The sequence below is a fragment of the Anas platyrhynchos genome, chromosome 27, assembly GCF_047663525.1.
Source record: "Anas platyrhynchos isolate ZD024472 breed Pekin duck chromosome 27, IASCAAS_PekinDuck_T2T, whole genome shotgun sequence".
In the NCBI taxonomy this organism is placed as follows: Eukaryota; Metazoa; Chordata; class Aves; order Anseriformes; family Anatidae; genus Anas; species Anas platyrhynchos.
In genome coordinates this window covers 3,925,486-3,942,782 of record NC_092613.1, presented here as the reverse complement: position 1 = coordinate 3,942,782, position 17,297 = coordinate 3,925,486, and the positions used below count along the sequence as shown (strand labels likewise).

At 51.3% G+C, this 17,297-nt stretch overlaps 1 long non-coding RNA gene across 4 annotated transcripts; it reads left to right on the top strand.

Annotated features, from left to right (window-relative positions):
- Positions 1 to 1,515: 1,515 nt before the first annotated feature.
- LOC113839930 (uncharacterized) lies at positions 1,516 to 17,282 on the top strand. Of its 4 annotated transcripts, XR_011805086.1 has the most exons (6): positions 1,519 to 1,596; positions 3,982 to 4,145; positions 6,889 to 7,020; positions 11,202 to 12,590; positions 12,716 to 13,438; positions 14,634 to 17,282. It is a non-coding gene; the product is annotated as an uncharacterized lncRNA (long non-coding RNA). The 4 variants fall into 4 exon arrangements; XR_011805088.1 differs by lacking the exons at positions 11,202 to 12,590; positions 12,716 to 13,438; positions 14,634 to 17,282 and adding exons at positions 2,561 to 2,832; positions 8,076 to 10,053 and having other exon boundaries at positions 1,529 to 1,596; XR_011805085.1 differs by lacking the exons at positions 11,202 to 12,590; positions 12,716 to 13,438; positions 14,634 to 17,282 and adding an exon at positions 8,076 to 10,051.
- The last annotated feature ends 15 nt before the right edge of the window (positions 17,283 to 17,297 follow it).

The window sequence follows — 17,297 nt, the reverse complement described above, 5'->3', positions numbered from 1 at the left end:
ATTAACAGCTGCGGGAGAGATGCATTTTATTGCGTTCTTGTTAAATGCGTGGCCCCAGCCTGGGTCTCTGGTGTAGCAGAAAAGCTGGATTCAAAGGCCCTGAAAGTCAATGCAGAAACTGCTCTGAAATGGGTCTGCAGAGCAGGATGAGAAATTCAGGACTGGGCTTTTTGTTCTTTACTGATCCGCTGCCTGACCCGAAGCTGAACTGAACGGGAGGGACCTCCTCGCATTGACCTCCAGAGCAGCCGGCTCATTCAGCAGGTGGAATCCAGCCCTCATCCTAAATGCAGCTCTAGGAGAAATACAATTGCTGGTGCGGGGGACTGACAGGTCTGGGGGCAAGGGGCTGCTTTATTCATTACCCAGGCAGCGCGGAGCATTCCCTGCCTGCTGCTGGGTGATAGCAGGGCCTCCTGGCCAGCTGCAGGACCGTGGCAGGGAGGGCCAGGCAGGGAGATGCGAGGTGCTCATCCTGGAGAAGGGGGGAGTTAAAAAAAAAAAAAAAAAGGTTGAAAAAGAGGACTTTAAACCCAGTTTAAACCCACTTGGAGTCCTTTGCCCCTGCAGTGAGCCATGGGGCTCTCAGCTTTTCCAGGTTTGAAAGGCATTAGACCAAGCCAGGGGTGGGTTACTGAGCATCAGCAACGGGCAGGATGGGACCTTGGCATTAAAACTCTCCCTGGGCTCTGTGTCCCCCCTGTGGCTGGGGCACCCCGGGCTCCCCCTGTACCCCCTGACAGCAGCAGCAGCAAGTAACGTGGTTCTGCATCTTGGTTCGGTCTCGGAGGCAGTCTGCCACCTTTATTTTATTCCGAGATTTATTTGTTGCTACTCAGTCAATTACATTATTGCAAAGTGTGAGTGATAAAACCCTTAAATTACTTATAGCTCATCCTTGTTTAAGGGAATAATTAGTGTGTTTCTAAACAAGGAGCAATTCTTCTCAATGGGAAATCTAGACTTTAAGGATATTTCCCCTGTAACTTATGTTACATAAATAATTTATCACTGATTACACAAGGATTTTATTCTGTCTAGCCCTAAAACGTTCTCTGCTCCCCACACGGAGCTGCCAGCTTGCCTCGGCGCCGAGGGTCACTGCACACTGGAGGTGCTGCAGATTTGCCCAGGGCTGTTCCAGCGATCCGTGGCAGGGCAGGGCAGTAACATCGTGTCCCCTAAATTCTGTTATAGAGCAGCAAACCCTGAGATTTTCCTGCTGGCTTCGTCCCTGTGCTGTGACCCACCTGCAGTATCTGTGCCAGCTCCAGGGAAACTCAGAGTGCCCATTCCCTCAGCTAAATCCTAGCCTGGCACCCTCAGTGGAGTTTAAGAGTTGATCTCAGAGTTTTGCCAGCTCTTATTTTATTCATTTTTTTTTTTCCCCTGGCCAGAAAAACTGCCTCAAAACTCAGCTGTTTTCCCGTGTCACTTAAGTCCATACAGGTGATTTATGCAGCTGGTGAGAGGGGGGTTATTTAGCTATTGTTTTAAAAGCGGGTGTGAGGGAAGGCTGGAGGGGAAGCAGCAGGGGATGGGGATGTATTTCATTTGTGCCTCGGATCCTGCCACCTAGGAGAGGCTGGGTGACAGGTAGGGAGAGCTGCTCCCGTCCTCCTCCTGGGCTGGGAGGAGCTGGAGCCTGCCAGCACATCTGGTGGCAGAAGTTTGGAGCCTCTTTGTGCCACCAGGGGATGATGCTCAGCGGGCACAGGGGCTTTGTGCTGGGGGAGGAGGAAGGTGACAGCCCCACAGCCTGAGCAGGGGGAGCCTCTGCCCTGCTCGCTGCTGCTGTGCTAGCTGGAAGCACACAGCAGCTTTCTCCCGTGTGAGGCAGCGAGCAGTGGTTTCCAGTGCAACCCAATTCTCCTTCTATGCTAATTAAATAGGACAGGAACACGGACCTGGCTCCTCTGAATAAGAAATCAACTGGAAGGTGGCTCCTTTCCCGAGCCCTGCTGCTTCAGCAACCAGAGGGGGGGGGAGACAGAGGAGGAGGAGAATATCCCTGGATTAAATTTAATGAAAATAAATATATCAGCTCTGCTAGCAGCAGACGGGGCCCTGTTTAGGGAACAGCAAGTCCAGCTCGTTCTTCAGGAGCTGTAACTTTTTGTGCTGGCTCAGAGCCACTTGGTGGCTTTGCGCAAAGTGTTTCTGGAGGTACGGGGAAGATGCCTGGGAGGAAGGTGAGACAGCCTGGGAGACAATGATGGATGAAGTAATGCTTCACAGAGCTGGCATATGCTCGACGACGAGCCTATTATGCTGGATGCTAAATAGCAAATGGTGATTAAACGGTGGTGGTGCGGAAGGAAGGGGGCGGAGGATGGCGTGTGTGACCTCTCAGCTCCTGAGGGTTTTGCTCAGCAAAGCTTCCTATAGAGTTACTTTTAGGTATGGGGGCTTCACAGGGTCCGTGTGTTCCTTGGTCTTATTATATTCTTATTTTTGAACAGCCGGAACAAAATTTGGGGTATTTCTATAAATAGGCAAAAGCAAGAAAGTTGTTCTCCGATGGGGCTCTCCCAGGTTTGGTTTCTTCTGTGTCCCACAGCATGTCTGGCACAGGTTCCTGTCCGTGCTGGGGAGACCAGATTGCATCTGCCTTCGTTCTCTGGTCACTGCTCCTACAAAACATGATCACTGAGCTTCTCAGAGCCTCTTGCCACATGCGATTGAAATCAGCCCACAGCTTCTTGGAGTCCCTGGGGAGACAGGGACCCGACAGATGGGCAGACGGAGAAAAGAGCAGTGATTGCATTACGTTCTGTTTCCTTGGGAAATCACGCTGAAAAAGGCAAGCGAGCACCTCAGAAGCAGAGGAGGGTGGGCTGGGATGAGGGAAGAGACACAACCTGCTGTTGGGGACTGGAGCTGTAAGCAGGGCTGGGACGGGTGCCCAACCTGCCCCGAGTACGGTCTGCCCCTGCCCGGCAATTTTGCAGCAAGGAGTGAAGCACACGCAGCTCCTGGGGCTGTCCCTTCCTCGCATCGTTAATTAGAGGTTTGCTCATGTCCTATAGCGATCTGCTGGGCTTTGTTTGCTTAGCTGAGCCCCTCAGAGCTCTGGGCTGTTTACGTGCAGAGATTTGATTTCAGGTCCATCTCTAAGCCTCACCATGTCTCGTGGTGACATTTCCCTTGCTAAATATCAGAACAGGGACGTCTGAAAGCCAGAGTGAGGAAGGACAGAGTGAGAGATGCGGGATGAAGGACAGGAAAGGCTGGAGGAGGGGATTAGGGCAACAGTAATAGGAAGTGAAAGGAAAACCAAGCCCAAATCAGGCCCTGTGGAGGAATAAGTATCAGGGTGGTTGGGTGACCAGGGAAGGTTTCTGCGGAGGCTGTGGGATCATTCAAAGCAATTAAATGCTTTCCTGGGGGGAGCAGCTTACATGAGAGAAGGAGCCTGTTTGGACCTTCTCCGGTTCCTGCTGTCTTTAATAATCTTCCAGCAACTTGAGTCAGCTGGTGGCCAAAGGCAACAGCCAGGAATTTGTAGAGCAGTTGGGCCAAGGAGCAAAGTTGAGGGGTTGCAAACAGGTGGTTTGGCTCTGCAGGGACTGGGTGCTCTGGGAAGATGCACAGGAGCTCCCCTGTGCCTCTCTGCCTTGGGCTTGGAGTACCCTAAAACCCTGACCCTGCAGGGTCCTGGTGGAGAGGAAGATGATGGGTTTGGGGCTCCTCCACTGCTCTGCAGCAGTTCCTGCTCCCACAGGTGGTAGCTGTGGGTTTTTCTCTCCCCCTGCCCCAATGGGAAGAGGGGCCTGGATGCACCATGCAGCTCTGGCAGTGTTAATTGGGGGAGATGGGCACTGGGAGCCTCTGGGAGCATCGTGATGGGATGCTGGAGGATTCCAGCAAATGGAAATCCAGTGGCTGTGAGGTTGGAGATGAGGTTACCACTTGTACCTGTGCAATGCTGGCTGCGTTAGATGTTCACCACGTTCCCCATGGCTTTGGTGATCTGTGCAGGACTGAGCCGTCCTGGTCTGTGGGCTTCTTGAAGAGTGAACTGGGATCTTCTGTGTGCTTGGGGCTTTGCAATGCACCCCTAAATCACCAAAGTTTGGTGAACCAAACCCAAGGTCCTGCTCCTGAAGGTTTTGTTGGCTGCAGACTTAACCCTGCAATGACAGGTGAGTGTCTTGGCTTTTCCATGGCATCTGTCCAGGCCACTTTTTTTTTTTTTTTTTCTATAGAGGAAAAAAAAATCTTAAAGGATCTTAGGAGATGTGAAAACAATAATTATTCACTTCAAAATAGCAGTTCTGGGACACCTGATCTCCACATCTCGTTACGAGATGAGGCTCTGGCAGACTGACACCTTTCACAACACAGAGCTCCGAGGGAAGCAGTCGGGCTGGGAAGCACGTCACGCGGCGTGGTGGCACTGTCCTCAGTGTCACCCTGCTGGGGCTGTGCCCGTCCAGCTCCTCCAGACAGGCTGGGCTGCACACCCCATCCCAAAATGCCGGGGTGGTGGCATGAAGTGCCCGCGCTGTCAGCAGCCTGGAGGCTCAGGATGTCGATGCGAGCGGCTGTCGAGCAGCCAGAGACGTGCAGGAGGCAGCCGGCTTGAAGTGCAATTTGCATTTTAATAAAGAAAGTTGTATTTTTTCAGTAATTTGCATTTAAATCAACTGTGTTTCATAACTGAGCATCCCTCTTAAAGGGGCACTCTGAGCTTTACCTAACTCAGGGAAGGTGAGGGGAGGCTTTTACATACCCTGCTCCAGCGAGGAGCGGGTAGTGTCACTTCTTTGCCCACGGGTGGTGCCTGCTGCCCCTTCATCTGTGAGTTTGAGCCCACTGGAGCATCCCAGAGCCCTCTGGATGGCACCCGAGCAGCCCTGGTGTGAGCAGAGTGGAGGTTGCACTAAGGAGATGAGGGGATTTGCCCAGGGTAGGTGCAGGCATTCCCAGACCTGGGTGAAGATGGGAAACTGCTCTTGGTGGGGAAAAGGTAGCAGAGGGAATCAGGGCAGAGAACATAAGGAAATTATACGTTTTTTAAACTGTTTCAGATGAGCTGAAGTATTGCTTTTCTGTTGTTGTTGTACAAGTTTGAAGCTTTTCTCCTTTTAACTCCTTTTTGTACTCAAACCATTCATGCTCCAGCACAAAACACGGGATCTTGAAAAGAAATGACACTTCTGAAGGCAAACAAGAAGGAGATGTTCTGTTCTGAGTGTGCTGAGAAGCTTCTCCCCCTCCAAATGTAATGAACTTTTATTGCTGTTGAGAAGTTCCTATAAAAAGACATTTTCCAATGCAAAAAAAAACCTGCATCAGGGACCTGTTTGGCTGGGTTTACAGGTGATGGAGCTGGAATTACTCAGCGGTGCCTGTTCTGCCTCCAGAACCTGCCTGCAGCATCACCTCCCATCTCCTGACAAGCCCCACCGTTACCTGGGGATGCCTGGGGGCACCCTGTAGCCTCAGAAAAGCTCTCTGTTGGCTTGATTTTTTTTTTTTTAACGCTTTTGTTTTGATAAAAACGGTGAGTTTTCTATCAAAGCCACTGCTGCCTTTCATCCCCGGGGAAAACTAACCATGAGAATGGCTGCCTTTTAGCCGCAGCTGATTTAGGGGATTGGGAGCCTTTCATGGTCCTACTTTTATCTTGGGAACGGGCAGACCTCCTTGTAGGATGTGAGTGTTGGGGAGGGAGAGGTCAATGTGCTGGGAGAGGTTTGGGCTTTGTCCTGCCCACGGGAGGCTCCAACCCTTGGTACCAGGAAGATGAGCACAGCACCTTGATGCTTTTCCCTTTGGAGCCAAACCTGCCTGCGAAGAGGGAGCTGGAGATGCTGCTCTACGTTCACTGAAGAGCAAGAAGCCCAGATATTAAATTTAGCATTTAGGGGGAAAGCGGAGGGAGGAAGGGCGCTGCTTCCTTCTTAAGCACCTCTGTTGGATGGCAGGGTTGGGCTGGGGGTGTTGTGGGCTAAATCCCACCCTGATGAACTTTGCTGCCCTCAGCCTTCCAAAATCGGTCGCTTGCCAAGGATCTGCTGGGTCTGGGTCCTGGAGGTGATGGCTGTGAGGATGCAACCTGGCTGCTCCCCAGCTCCTGCAGAAGAGGGGGACGCTGAGATGCCGCCATGGTGCAGCTGCTGCTCCTTTTTGTGAAGGATTGGAGAGCTGCAAAGAGGAGGTTGAGTAACAGTGGATATAATTCAGGTTGATTTCTTCCCAGACTCTTCATTTGCTGAACGTGTCACCAGCCATGTAGTATATGGGGTGTTTCGTATCAATTTTCCGCAATGCCAGGCCATAAATAAAGAAAATAAATGTTGTGCCTGTTAATCAGTCGCTGCTCACCCAAATGAGTTCCCTATACGTTTCCCTGTTCTATAATTACTTGTCACCTACTGCTAGTTTGTAACTTTTCAGGCTGTGGTTCTGTTAGGTGGCTTTTTCCCTCTCTTTTGACAGGATTAATCCGTTAGTTGTTGGGTTGTTTTTTGGGTTTGTTTTTTTGTTTGTATTCCGGGCGGAGGAAGTTAAAAACCTATTGATTTGCAGCGGAGGTTTCTGGCGTGTTAGGAGCTGAGGGAAAACAATCTCCAATCAGGGCTGTGTTTTTAATGTCCAGAACAAGAAGTCGGTGGTACCTGGTGCAGTTCGTGCCAACAGAGATGTTCTGCAGACGTGCATTGATTTCAGCCTGGCAGCGTTGCTGGGAGGTGTCTGCAGCAGTGGTACAGGACGAGGAGCAGGTGCTGAGCAGGGTCCTTTTTCTGTCTGTTTTCTACAGCTTGCTGATGCTCTGCAAGCTGCTACTCATTGCAGTGTTCAGTTGGTCGGCGTTCACCCCACAGTGCCTCTCCTCCTACACCAGCTCTTGCATTTTGGGTCAGTTTTCTTGTTTTTCAGGTGGGGAAACTGAGGCAAGGAACCCCGCTCATGCCTGCTTGGTGACTCAGCCTCCAGCAGAGGAACCCAGGCTCCCCGTCCAGCAAACCAGGGCAGGAGGTGGAGGAAACCTGCTGAGAGCAACCACTTCTGGTGAGGACAACTTTAAAATAGATAAGCCTAACGGAGGAGAAACAGCTGTGAAAGCATAATGAAATTTTTCAGCCAGGCCCTCCAACCCTGAAAACAGAGCTAACTGCATCTTCCTTCCCCTCAACGCTGAAAATAATTGTAATTTACACACCAAAGGGACAGAGCCTCTGGAACATCATGTGGCAGGGAAGCATTAACTGCAGCTGTCACGTGAAGCTGCTGCCGAGGAGAGGTTTGGTAGGTGGGGGGCTGGAGATGGATAATTTTTTGGGGGGAAAGAGATGGATTTTTTGGCTGAGGTGGATTTTGGGGAAAGATTACAGGGGGAATGAGCAGAAGTCAATGGTGAATGCATCCCTCGTGCCTCCCTGGGCTGCCTGGCAGAGCTGCCTGCTGCACATGGGGCTGCGGTGTGCTTTATATCCATTGAAGCCTTCCTGTATGTTCATTTGCCTGGCAGCCTCTGCTTTGAAGAAAGAATAAAAGACCTGCTTTCTAGTGCAGCAAAGGATAAAACACAATGGGGAAGTTGGTCTGCTATACGGGAGGAATAATAGGTCTATTAGGTTAACACATTTTCCGTGCACCCAGCCAAAACGTTTCATTAAAACAACGGGGCTCCTCCCTCCCCTGCTAATAAATTAACCTCTGCACAGGGGACGGATCTGCGGAAAAGATTCATTTACCGGAGCAAAGCACGAGCCTGCGCCTGCCTGAGCACCGCAGCTCACAGGGATAGCTCAGATCCTGGCTGGAGCCCCCCAGCCTGGGACAGAGGCTTGCCCCTGAGCCTCCAGTAAATAATTTAGGGGGGATTCCTTCTTTGTTTCCCCTCCTTCCCCTGCCCGAGGTCTGCTTGTGGTGTCAGTCAGCTCTCTCTCCTCTTTTCCTGAGTGGAGGGGGCTGCTGCTGGCTGTGATTTCATGGCTGTGGGTATCCGGATCCAGGAGTCCCTTGGTCCATCTGGGGTCAGGAGCCAGGGGGCTGCGGAGCCCACCCGAGCCTTCCAGCCTGTCCTCCAGCCATCCTTCCTCTGCTGGTTTGTAATCTTACAGGGCTCGAGGATGACAGGAGGAGATCTGGGGTCCCCAGTGAGGTTTGGAAGGACAGAGGCCAAACATCCGTCTGGCTGTGAGCTCGCTGCTGTCGCCCAGCCCTCGAAGTGCCTCTGGGCCTTGGCACCTCCGAAAACAAGGCATTTTGTGAACAGCGCGTGGGCTGGGAAATCGTTGTTTGTGTTCCCAGAAGCTGGAGATCAGATGCTCTGAGCCGTAAACCAGCCTCATCGCTCAGGGCAGCGCTGGCAGAGGGAGAGGGGATTGCAAAAGCATCTTCTGAAAGGGTTCAGGTAGCTTTCCCTGCTGGAGCAGCCACCGCTGCAGGCTTTTTGGTAGCTACGGCAGTTCTTCTGTGCCACTGGCAGCTCGACAAACCCAAAATGCACAAACAAACCTGAAAGGGCTGCGCTAACACCGTGGAGCTCCCTGCACACCTGCTCCAGCCGCCCTGCTTTTGAGGACACGAGGGACCAAGTGCTGACAAACACCGACAAGGCTTTGCAGCCAGCAGGCTCAGTCCAGGCACTGAGGTCTTATTGCCAGTCAGGTGCAGCCTCGCATTCCTCCACAGATTATTTATCAGGATAAATAATTATATATTAAGGCCACGATGGATGCAAATGACATAATTAATAATACACGCTTCAAGAGTAATTTGCAATTTAAAGTGCTGTATAAAAGCCTGGTATTAACAATACTTATTTTTATTTATTAATTACTGGCTCTCAAAATCTCCATGGTGAATAATTTTCCATCTTTTTCTTTTTTTTTTTTTTTTAATTTATTTCCATGGCTCTGGGGAGAGTACAGGCCACCTTGCAGTGACCTGGTCAGGAAGGGGGTGGGCTGGGACACCCAGACACAGCCTGGGCTGGGTTATGGCTCTTGGCTGACCATTTCTGGAGACCGGTGCCCTTGGGGATTAGTGTCTGTGATCTTATTAATAGGCCTTGTTCACTTTTTTGGCATCTACCAGTCACCTGGGAATGTTTTGCTGCTCTTTTGAGCTGTGCTTTTGGCTGATGCTTGGTGAAAGCGTGTTTCCAAACTAGGGAGGTGGTGCTCGTGCTGACTCCTTCAGCAAGGCAAAAATGATCCGTGGGTGGGATTTACAGCCCTTGGAGTCCTGACGTCTGCCTCGCAGCAAGTGCTATGCCCAAAAAGCAGTCTCTGCTTCCCCCTTAAGTTAATGTCTCAAATACACGGAGACCATGAATCTGGACGTCAGGCTCTGCCTTCCTGGTCTGGGAAATTCAACCCTGCCACCACCACAAGTCCCTTTGCTACCGAAAGGGACTTAATTGGTTTTCCCAGGGAGGCTGAAGGATGCTGAGCTCTGGGGCTGTGATAACAAGGTGAGAAGTGGCAGGAGTGGATGGCTTTTCCCTCAGTAAGACAGCCGGAGAGCTGTTCTGTGCTGAGCTCTCCTGGCATCCATCTCCTAGCTCAGGGAAAAAGCCAGGGTGCAACTTTTTTTCCTTTTCCTCACCACTGCCCTAAAAACCCTTGGGCAGGCTTGCTATGGAGATGCATCTCTGGCCTCATTCCTGCAGCACTGAGAGCCTGAAATGAAGTTATCCTCCGCCCGCCTTCCCCTGGGCGAGGCGGGGAGCGTGTTACAGCATATTGCATCCTGCGCTTCTGCTCTCAAAAAAAATCTCAGCGAATCTTCTCCTGCCTGTCAGACACCCAGCCGGCCCCGATGTGAGCCCAGCATGTGGAACGGGCCCCGTTCGGGTGCTGAGGAAGAGGGGAGGGAGGAAGGAGAGCTTGGCTCTGCTTGCAGGAGCCCCTGCCACTTGCGCACCCCGTGGAGCTCGGCCCCAGGGAGGTGTGCGGTGGCTTCGCCCGCTCTCTGCTGTCAAAGTACTTCGTGTAACACGCTCATCCTGACACTTTCCTGCCTGTTTCTCAAAACCCAGCAGAGCCTGGTGGGCGCTCAGATGGGAGGCATATGGTACGAGTCGCTCTGCCTTCACCCAGCAAAAACAGGATCGGGAAATGGGTCGGGGAGCGTGGGAGGAGGGAAGCTTTGCTGGGTGCTCCGGGAGCCGTCCTGCTGGCAGCTGCTTCGCAGCAAGCAGAGCAGAAATTCAGCTGAATTGGGGGAGGTCCTGGGGGGCTGTTTGTAGGTCCGTTAATGGGGCTGTCCTGCCAGGTGAGTTGGTTTGGCTGGGGGGGGGGTTGCAGGTGTTTGGTGTGGGAACACAGAGGCGCATTTGGGTGCCGGTCACTGCCACTGGTGGGGCCAGGGGGTGCCACTGGGTGCTGGTTCTTACAAGGCTGGCACCCAGGGCTGAGGACTGCCTCTGCACACCCTGCCCCATGGATCGACCCCACGGGCAGCAGCTTGACCTGGCATTTGCAAGCAGAGTGCAGTACGTGCATCTCAGAGCCAAAATAAAGCCAGATCTGGGTGCTCACCGTGTCACAAAGCCCCGGGACCTCTGCAGCAGGAGCTGTAGCTGTGGTGCTGAGGAAGCTCGGTGCCAGCTCGGCGAGGGAGCCCGGTGGGACGCGGACACCGGCAGGTCTGTGCCGAGCGTGGCGCTGCCACAGCTGCTGGCCCATCTGGCAAAGCAGCTGCCAGCGGGAGCTGGGGTTTTGCACGCAGACGGGCGGGAGGCTGGAAATAGCAAGCGGGGAGAGAGGAGGCACCTGTGGTGTGAGGCTGGTCTGGGAGCAGCGGCACAGGAGGGAAGCATCTGGACTTAATCCCGATGTGCGTTGTGCCAGTCGGGCACCGGTGATGTGCGGGGGGTGAGTGGGGCTATGGGAACACAGAAAAAGCAATTTTAAAACCTCTCATGAGGCTTTGCTAGAGCGTAGTGTAACTGGTTGGGATGGCTCCTTGGTTTTTCTGAGGTCTGTGCCGCAGCATGGGAGGGGGCAATCCTCTGGGCAGGGGGAAGGCAGGACCAGAAAGAGTCTCAGTGAGTGAGTGGCTTGGACCTGGAGCATATCTGCACTTGGCATAGTGGTCTGCAGGGAGCTGGCCTGCAAGAGAAGGCTGTGGAAGGCTTAATTAATGCGATGTGGGGGCACAGTCCTGCTCTGCACTAAGGTGTTTTAATGCTGCTTCTGTGTTGGTAATGGAAAAACTCTGCATCCTTGTGTTTCCAGAGCCCCAGTGCGGATATCCCTTGCAGGCAGAGATTTCCATGTGAGCAAGCCGCAGGTTCTGAAGCATGCATGAAGCCTCTGGGAAACGCACCACGTGTGCAAGTGACGTCCCCACGGCTCCTTCCCTGGGCTGCTGCAGCGCATCGGGGCGCTTGTGCCAAACCGCAGCTGCGTGACAAGGACGCCCGGCTCATCTCTGCGGGGCATAAGGTGGACGTGGCAGGCGACAGGCCTGTCAAAGCACTTGGGATTAGAGCCTGTCACAGTCGGCACAGACAGGTTTTTATTTCAGGCAGCCGCCCGCCGCTCCTGCTCGCAGCACCGGGGAGCCGGTGCTGGCACACAGCGGGGCTGTCCCTGCTCACAGCCTGGCTCCCCACGGGAGGGCACGGCCCTTCCTTGATCTCAGCCCCCTCATCCATCAGAAACCAAGCTTTATCAGCTCACGTCTCACTGGGTGACTTTTTTCCTTTTCCTCTTGCCACCAGCAAATCTTAGAATCCTCCAGCATCTGAAGCACGGTGTGATTTCCCAGGCAGTGTTTGGTCTGGTTCGTGAGGTCCTGATGGAGCCTGGAGGAACGGGTTGGTCTGAGACCCACCAAGAGCTCCAAAAGTCCAGAGACCATCCTCAGCCACTTGCAGGAGAGCGTAGAATGTGATTCACCTCCAGCTGCTCCACAGAAGAAAAGTCTTTGTTTAAAAGCAATCTAACTTTGCCCATCCCAGCCTTTCGAAGCTATTGTGGCACCTCAGTCAGATTTCTGCAGATTTGTCATCCAGGAGCTGGGTTCTCTTGGCTGGATTCTTCTCGCAATTCGTCATCACGAGTATCATTTACCCTCTGAAGTTACGTTTTGCTTTTAATCAGTCTTTACCATTCAGGCATGCTGCAAACGGCTCCCTCGACGGCCAAGCATTATCCTTCTTAATGAGCAGGACTTGGGGGACACGGGGGAGCAGAGCAGCCCATTTCTCTTCATCACCACCAATAGATCAGAGCAAATCAGTTTTGCAACAATTTTAATAAATCGATTCAATTTGGCAAACCAAAAAAAAAAAAAAAAAAAAAAGAGAGAGGGAAATTAAAAAGTAAAGAAGGAAATAATGTGAGATGCTTCCAGCAATTGTGGTGGATGGTAAATCTCTTCTTTATTACTGCTTTATTATTTCCAGAATCTGAAGTTTAAATAATTAAGCAGAATAAATGGTGGATGAATATTATTTTCAAGTTTTATTTATTGATTCTCAAAGGACAGATGTGCACAGAGACCCAGGCATAGAGGAAGCTAATTTCTCCAGTGGTGTAAATCAGCACAGCATCATTAACATGAATGTCATTTAAAGGAGATTTACACAAGCTGAGAATCCAGCCTCCTCATTTTGGGAGGTAAATATGGAAAACTACATAGGCTTTAATATTTTTTGTTCTGTCTTCTGTGCAATTCATTTATTTCCCAGTTTAAAAGCAGATCAGGTATATTTTTTGAGTAATTTAAATACATTTCTTGACAGAGCTGCTCACTCTGAAAGTCTTTTTGGGAGCTTGAAATTGGCCAACTCTGTGTGCCTGCAGGTTTGCACTCGGAGGCCAGGTTGGTACCTGGAAGGTGACAAGATGCTGGGCTGCCCCTAGCTGTGTGAGTGACGAAATATTTGGGAGATGCTGGAAGTGGGGCTGGGCTGGGCGCATCTGTAGTGCCTGGGAAAAGATTTCCCAGAGCCAAAGGCTGAATTCCTTCTTTAGTCTGCTGTGCACCTTGCTGTTGATAATATCCATGTTAGCACCGTAGTTATCCATTTAAAACACGTGTGAGACCCCAGCTGGTGGGAGCGCACCCCTCTGAGCTCCCCGGGGTGCCCAGCTGTCTCTGCACCGTCTCGTGGTTGGGGATGAACACCTGGTGCCTTTGCTGTTCTTAATCACTGCTTTAATCTCAGGTCACCGCTGCTCCCGTGGGCACCCTGGGGGCTCCTGTCTTCCACAGGAAAGCTCCAGCACTGGGATGATTTTTGGCACGCAGAGGAGAACAAGGTGGCGGCGGCTGCAGCAAAAGCAACAGAGGCCTCAGAGAAGCAGAGGAATGCCACCTGGTGTTAACAGCGGGGCCAATTAAGGAGACCAGGAATTAAGGAAATCTGACACCTGTAAGGAGATTAACCCAAAGGAGATGCAATGTTATCCGAAATTTCAGCTACATGGGGAGTGACATGTGGATGAAACAGGCCAGTGAGCAGGTAAATAGGTGGTCCCTTTGTTATCTGACCTTGTCTACCCATTAAAACCAATTAGGGCACATCATCTGCGCTGCTGTACCTGATGATTGTGTGCACTGGGGTTGGAGGTATTGGCATTTTTCAGGAGCCCCTAATTCAGCTGCACCAGCTCACTCTGCACTAATTTAAACATGCAAAGACATCTCAAAAAGGTGTCATGAGAAGGAATTTCTGGTACTTGTGAGAGTCCTAAAATGCAAATGTGGGTAACATGGGGGTGGGTGAGTGACTCCAGCTTTTATGGCTTTGTTCTGCACTGATGAGCTTGAATGTGGCTGCAGGAAATTGTTCAGTTCCAGCAAGGGGAGAGTCTCAGGCACTGGGAGCTTGGCTTGGGTCCCTTCTTATCTATTACCAGGCTGGAAATGAAAAATCCAGCTGTGGTTTGTAGTGATTGCAAGGCAACAGAAACGATGTTGACATCTCAGATCCATCACCATCCTGTTTTTTTTTTTTCTGTGCTCCTTGATGGGGGTGGCAATCGGTGTCTGGGGGGAGAGGTTGTGGTGGCCTTCTCAGCTCCCCCAGCAGCTCTTGCATTGGGCCGTGCCGTGATGTTCACAAGACGTTTGGGCAGACTGAAGGAAAATCAGGGAATTTCTAAGAGATTCCAGAGGAGAACCTGGAAAAACGCATTTGCTACCAGATTTCCAGATTAATGCTCACCTTAACAGGATGATCCCTGCAGCTCAGCTGGCTCCCCATGAGGAGAGACACAGCCCAGAGGGTCTGATGTGCTCACAGGCACAGGTCTTGTTATCTCACTCCTGGGAAGCCAGGAGGCTGGGTTATGGTCCTGCCTCTGCCAAAGAGTGTCAAATTCATCTATTTATCAAGCATATTCTCCACAGACTTTTTTTTGCCTAGCTTTAACAATGGGGACAGCTGTCACCTGCCTGTTCTGGAGGAGGTATGTGGGCTTAGGAGGAACTGCCTGTGGGACTGAGTTTTGGCTCCCACACTCTCAGCAAGGGTGAGATTTGCTCCTTCAAAATGTCACTTGCTAAACAACAAGTAATGATAAACACTTATTGTTATTCTTCTTTTTTTTTTTCTTTTCCCTCTGTGGGAGTAGATGATATTGCTAAGTGACCGAATACTCACTTGACCCTTGAAAATGCAAGAATCATGTTTAATTCATATCTTTTATTTATAGGTTTGGGCTCCTCCGGTTTCTGTCCTGAGATGTGTGGCGGCTGCTCCGTGCACGGCTGGAGCTCTCTCCAGGAACAGCCGTCAGGGCCTCGCTGCAGCAGTAATGGGCTTGGGCACTGTGTCAGCTCCCTTCATACTGATGAGAGCTTATAAATATATAAATATATAAATATATACGTATACATATGAGAAGTTTTGCAGTCAAACCACATGGATGTTTTCGGTGGAGCAGCCACAGCTCGCTGCCCACCTGCCTGCCATCAAATCAAGAGTTTTCCAGCAGTATCAGCATCAAGCAAATCCCTGCAAGACAGCAGCCTGGCAGGATGGGGAGGGAGAGGGACACATCTCCATGTCCCCAGCCCCACGGAGCCCCCTGAGCCTAAAGGTTGGAGCAGACAGGGCTGGAAAAAAGCTCGGCCTCCATGACCACAGTCCGGCAAAGCCAGGCGAGGAGCTGAGCACAACGCAGAGATGCGTGCAGCTGGGAGGCCAGGAGTCAGATTAACAAGGACGTGATCTATCAGCCACGAGTTGAGGACAAAAATGGCTGAGTAGTGCCGGGTAGAAAGCGCACAGGCAGAGCTGGCTCTGGAGTGCCTCCGGGATGAATGCTTGTTAGGAGGCGAATGCAGTCCTGGGTTGTGCGACCCAGGGCACCCGAGCAGAGGGGCAGGGATTTAATCCGTTCTCCCAGCACAGAGATGGTTAAACCACGGTACTGCAGACAGCTTTGGGCAAAACATCACAGAAAGGAAATGGAGAAGCAGCAAAGGGAGGGAATTGCAGCCTGGAGGAAGATAAAGGGTTTAGAGAGGATGGCTGTGAAGAAAGCGATTAGAGAAATTAAACATGGACAGGCTGGAGACAGAGGCTGGGGAGGGGAAGAGGCATCTGGCTGTGCTGGTGCAAGGGCACATTGCAGGGCAGAGGAATTGTGCTCATCGCTGAGCAGTGCCGGCTCAGGGAGGAAAGAATGGCACCAGACAGAGCGGGAGGCTTACGTGCATCAATAACCAGCCAGGCAATATTGGCACCAGGACCAATTCCGGACTGAAACCAAGCAGCACAAATCCGAGGGGTTTGGAGGAGGCAGGAATGTGTCAGCTCCTGCCTAGTGAAGCCCTAACGCATGTGGTTTGTGAACCCGAAGGAGCTTTTAGTAGAGCTCTTCTGTCTCTTCTGTCTCTGTTTTTTCAACCTAGTGATTAAAAGTCCAGCATGGAGATGCCTCTTCTCTTGGCCAAACCTCTTGCAAGGGGCAGACAACCGTGCCTTGAACTTGGCAGCTTCTTCATCTGGGAAGCGCTGTGGCTGGTGGATGCATCGTCCCCAGGATTTTGGTGCACTGGCTTCTGAAGAGGCTGGAGGACCAGTCCTTGTAGTGGGAAGGTTGAGGACAAGACTTGGACTCTCAGGACAGATGAGGGTGCTCTCGCTTGTCCTAGTGATGCTGTCAAATGTTGTCTTGGTAAGGGAGAGGACAAGAGGACCTTCTGTCTGTCTGCAGCACGTGGCTCCTTGGAGCTGTGTGAGGGCACCAACCTGAAGCTGCATAGAAATTGCTGCCAACCTTTGGGAACACCAACACAGGCAGTGTCACACAGGTGTTAGTGTGCTGACCACAGGTGGCCCTGCCACATCTTGGGAAGGATAAAGAACAATTAGGAAAGTCGAGAAGCTCTCTGCAAGCTTCACCCAAAAAGGATGCTGCTGGGAGGGAAATGCTCTGGGTCATGGTTTGAACCCTGGCTCTCCTCTCCCACTGCCCCTTTTCTTCTTAAAAAATGGGATGGGATTAAATCCCATCAGTAGCTTTTAAAAGGCAACTGAAAATGTCCTTTATTAAATTACTACCCTATTGATCTTGCAGTCATCCGAAAGGGGATTGATTGAGGGCTTAAACAGACACGCAGCCGGGCCAGACGCTCAATTAATGTGCATAAACGGGCAGTGAAGAAGCAATTTTCGGAGTAAGTCAAGCAAAAGATCAATCCTGTTTTGCCTTCCATGCCAAAGTTGCTTGTGTATTTATTTTTACGTTAGTTCATCTTCATTTGTTTGTCCCTCTTATGATAAGCACCTCGTTGAGAGGTGGCACTCAAAGCACGGCTCGCTCCACTCCCAGAGCCATCGCTCCTTTCCTTCGGGCCTTGGAGAAGGACACAGTGGCAGCAGGGTCAGGGAAAGCCATGTCATCTCAGAGAACCCACACCTGAGGGTGTTTTTAGCGATGTACACCCCAGGTTCTCCATGAAAGTCTTACCGAGAGGGCAGCGTGAAGGAGCAGCAGACCTGTCACCTTTTTTGAGTACTCACGTGTCTGATGGACCTTGAGTTGCTCTCCCAAGTCTGGGGAATATCTGGGGGGGAGAAAAAAACCATCCTCTTTATTGACTGTTCCCTGCCTCTTCACCATATGACAGTTCCAGGTGGCTGCTGGTGCAAAGCAACCACGATAGATCTACAAATGCTTAGCTTTTCTCTGGATTTTCCTGCAGGGAGAGCCCATAAACATTGCTGAAGAATGGGCCAGAGCAAAGCATCTGAAGGCAAATCTTTACACTGTGTTTGGTTGTTCTGTGTTTGTGAGCAAACTGCAAGGAAGGAAGGCTCTGTTTTGCTTGTTTTTCTTTCTTTCTTTTTTTTTTTTTTTCCTCTCTCT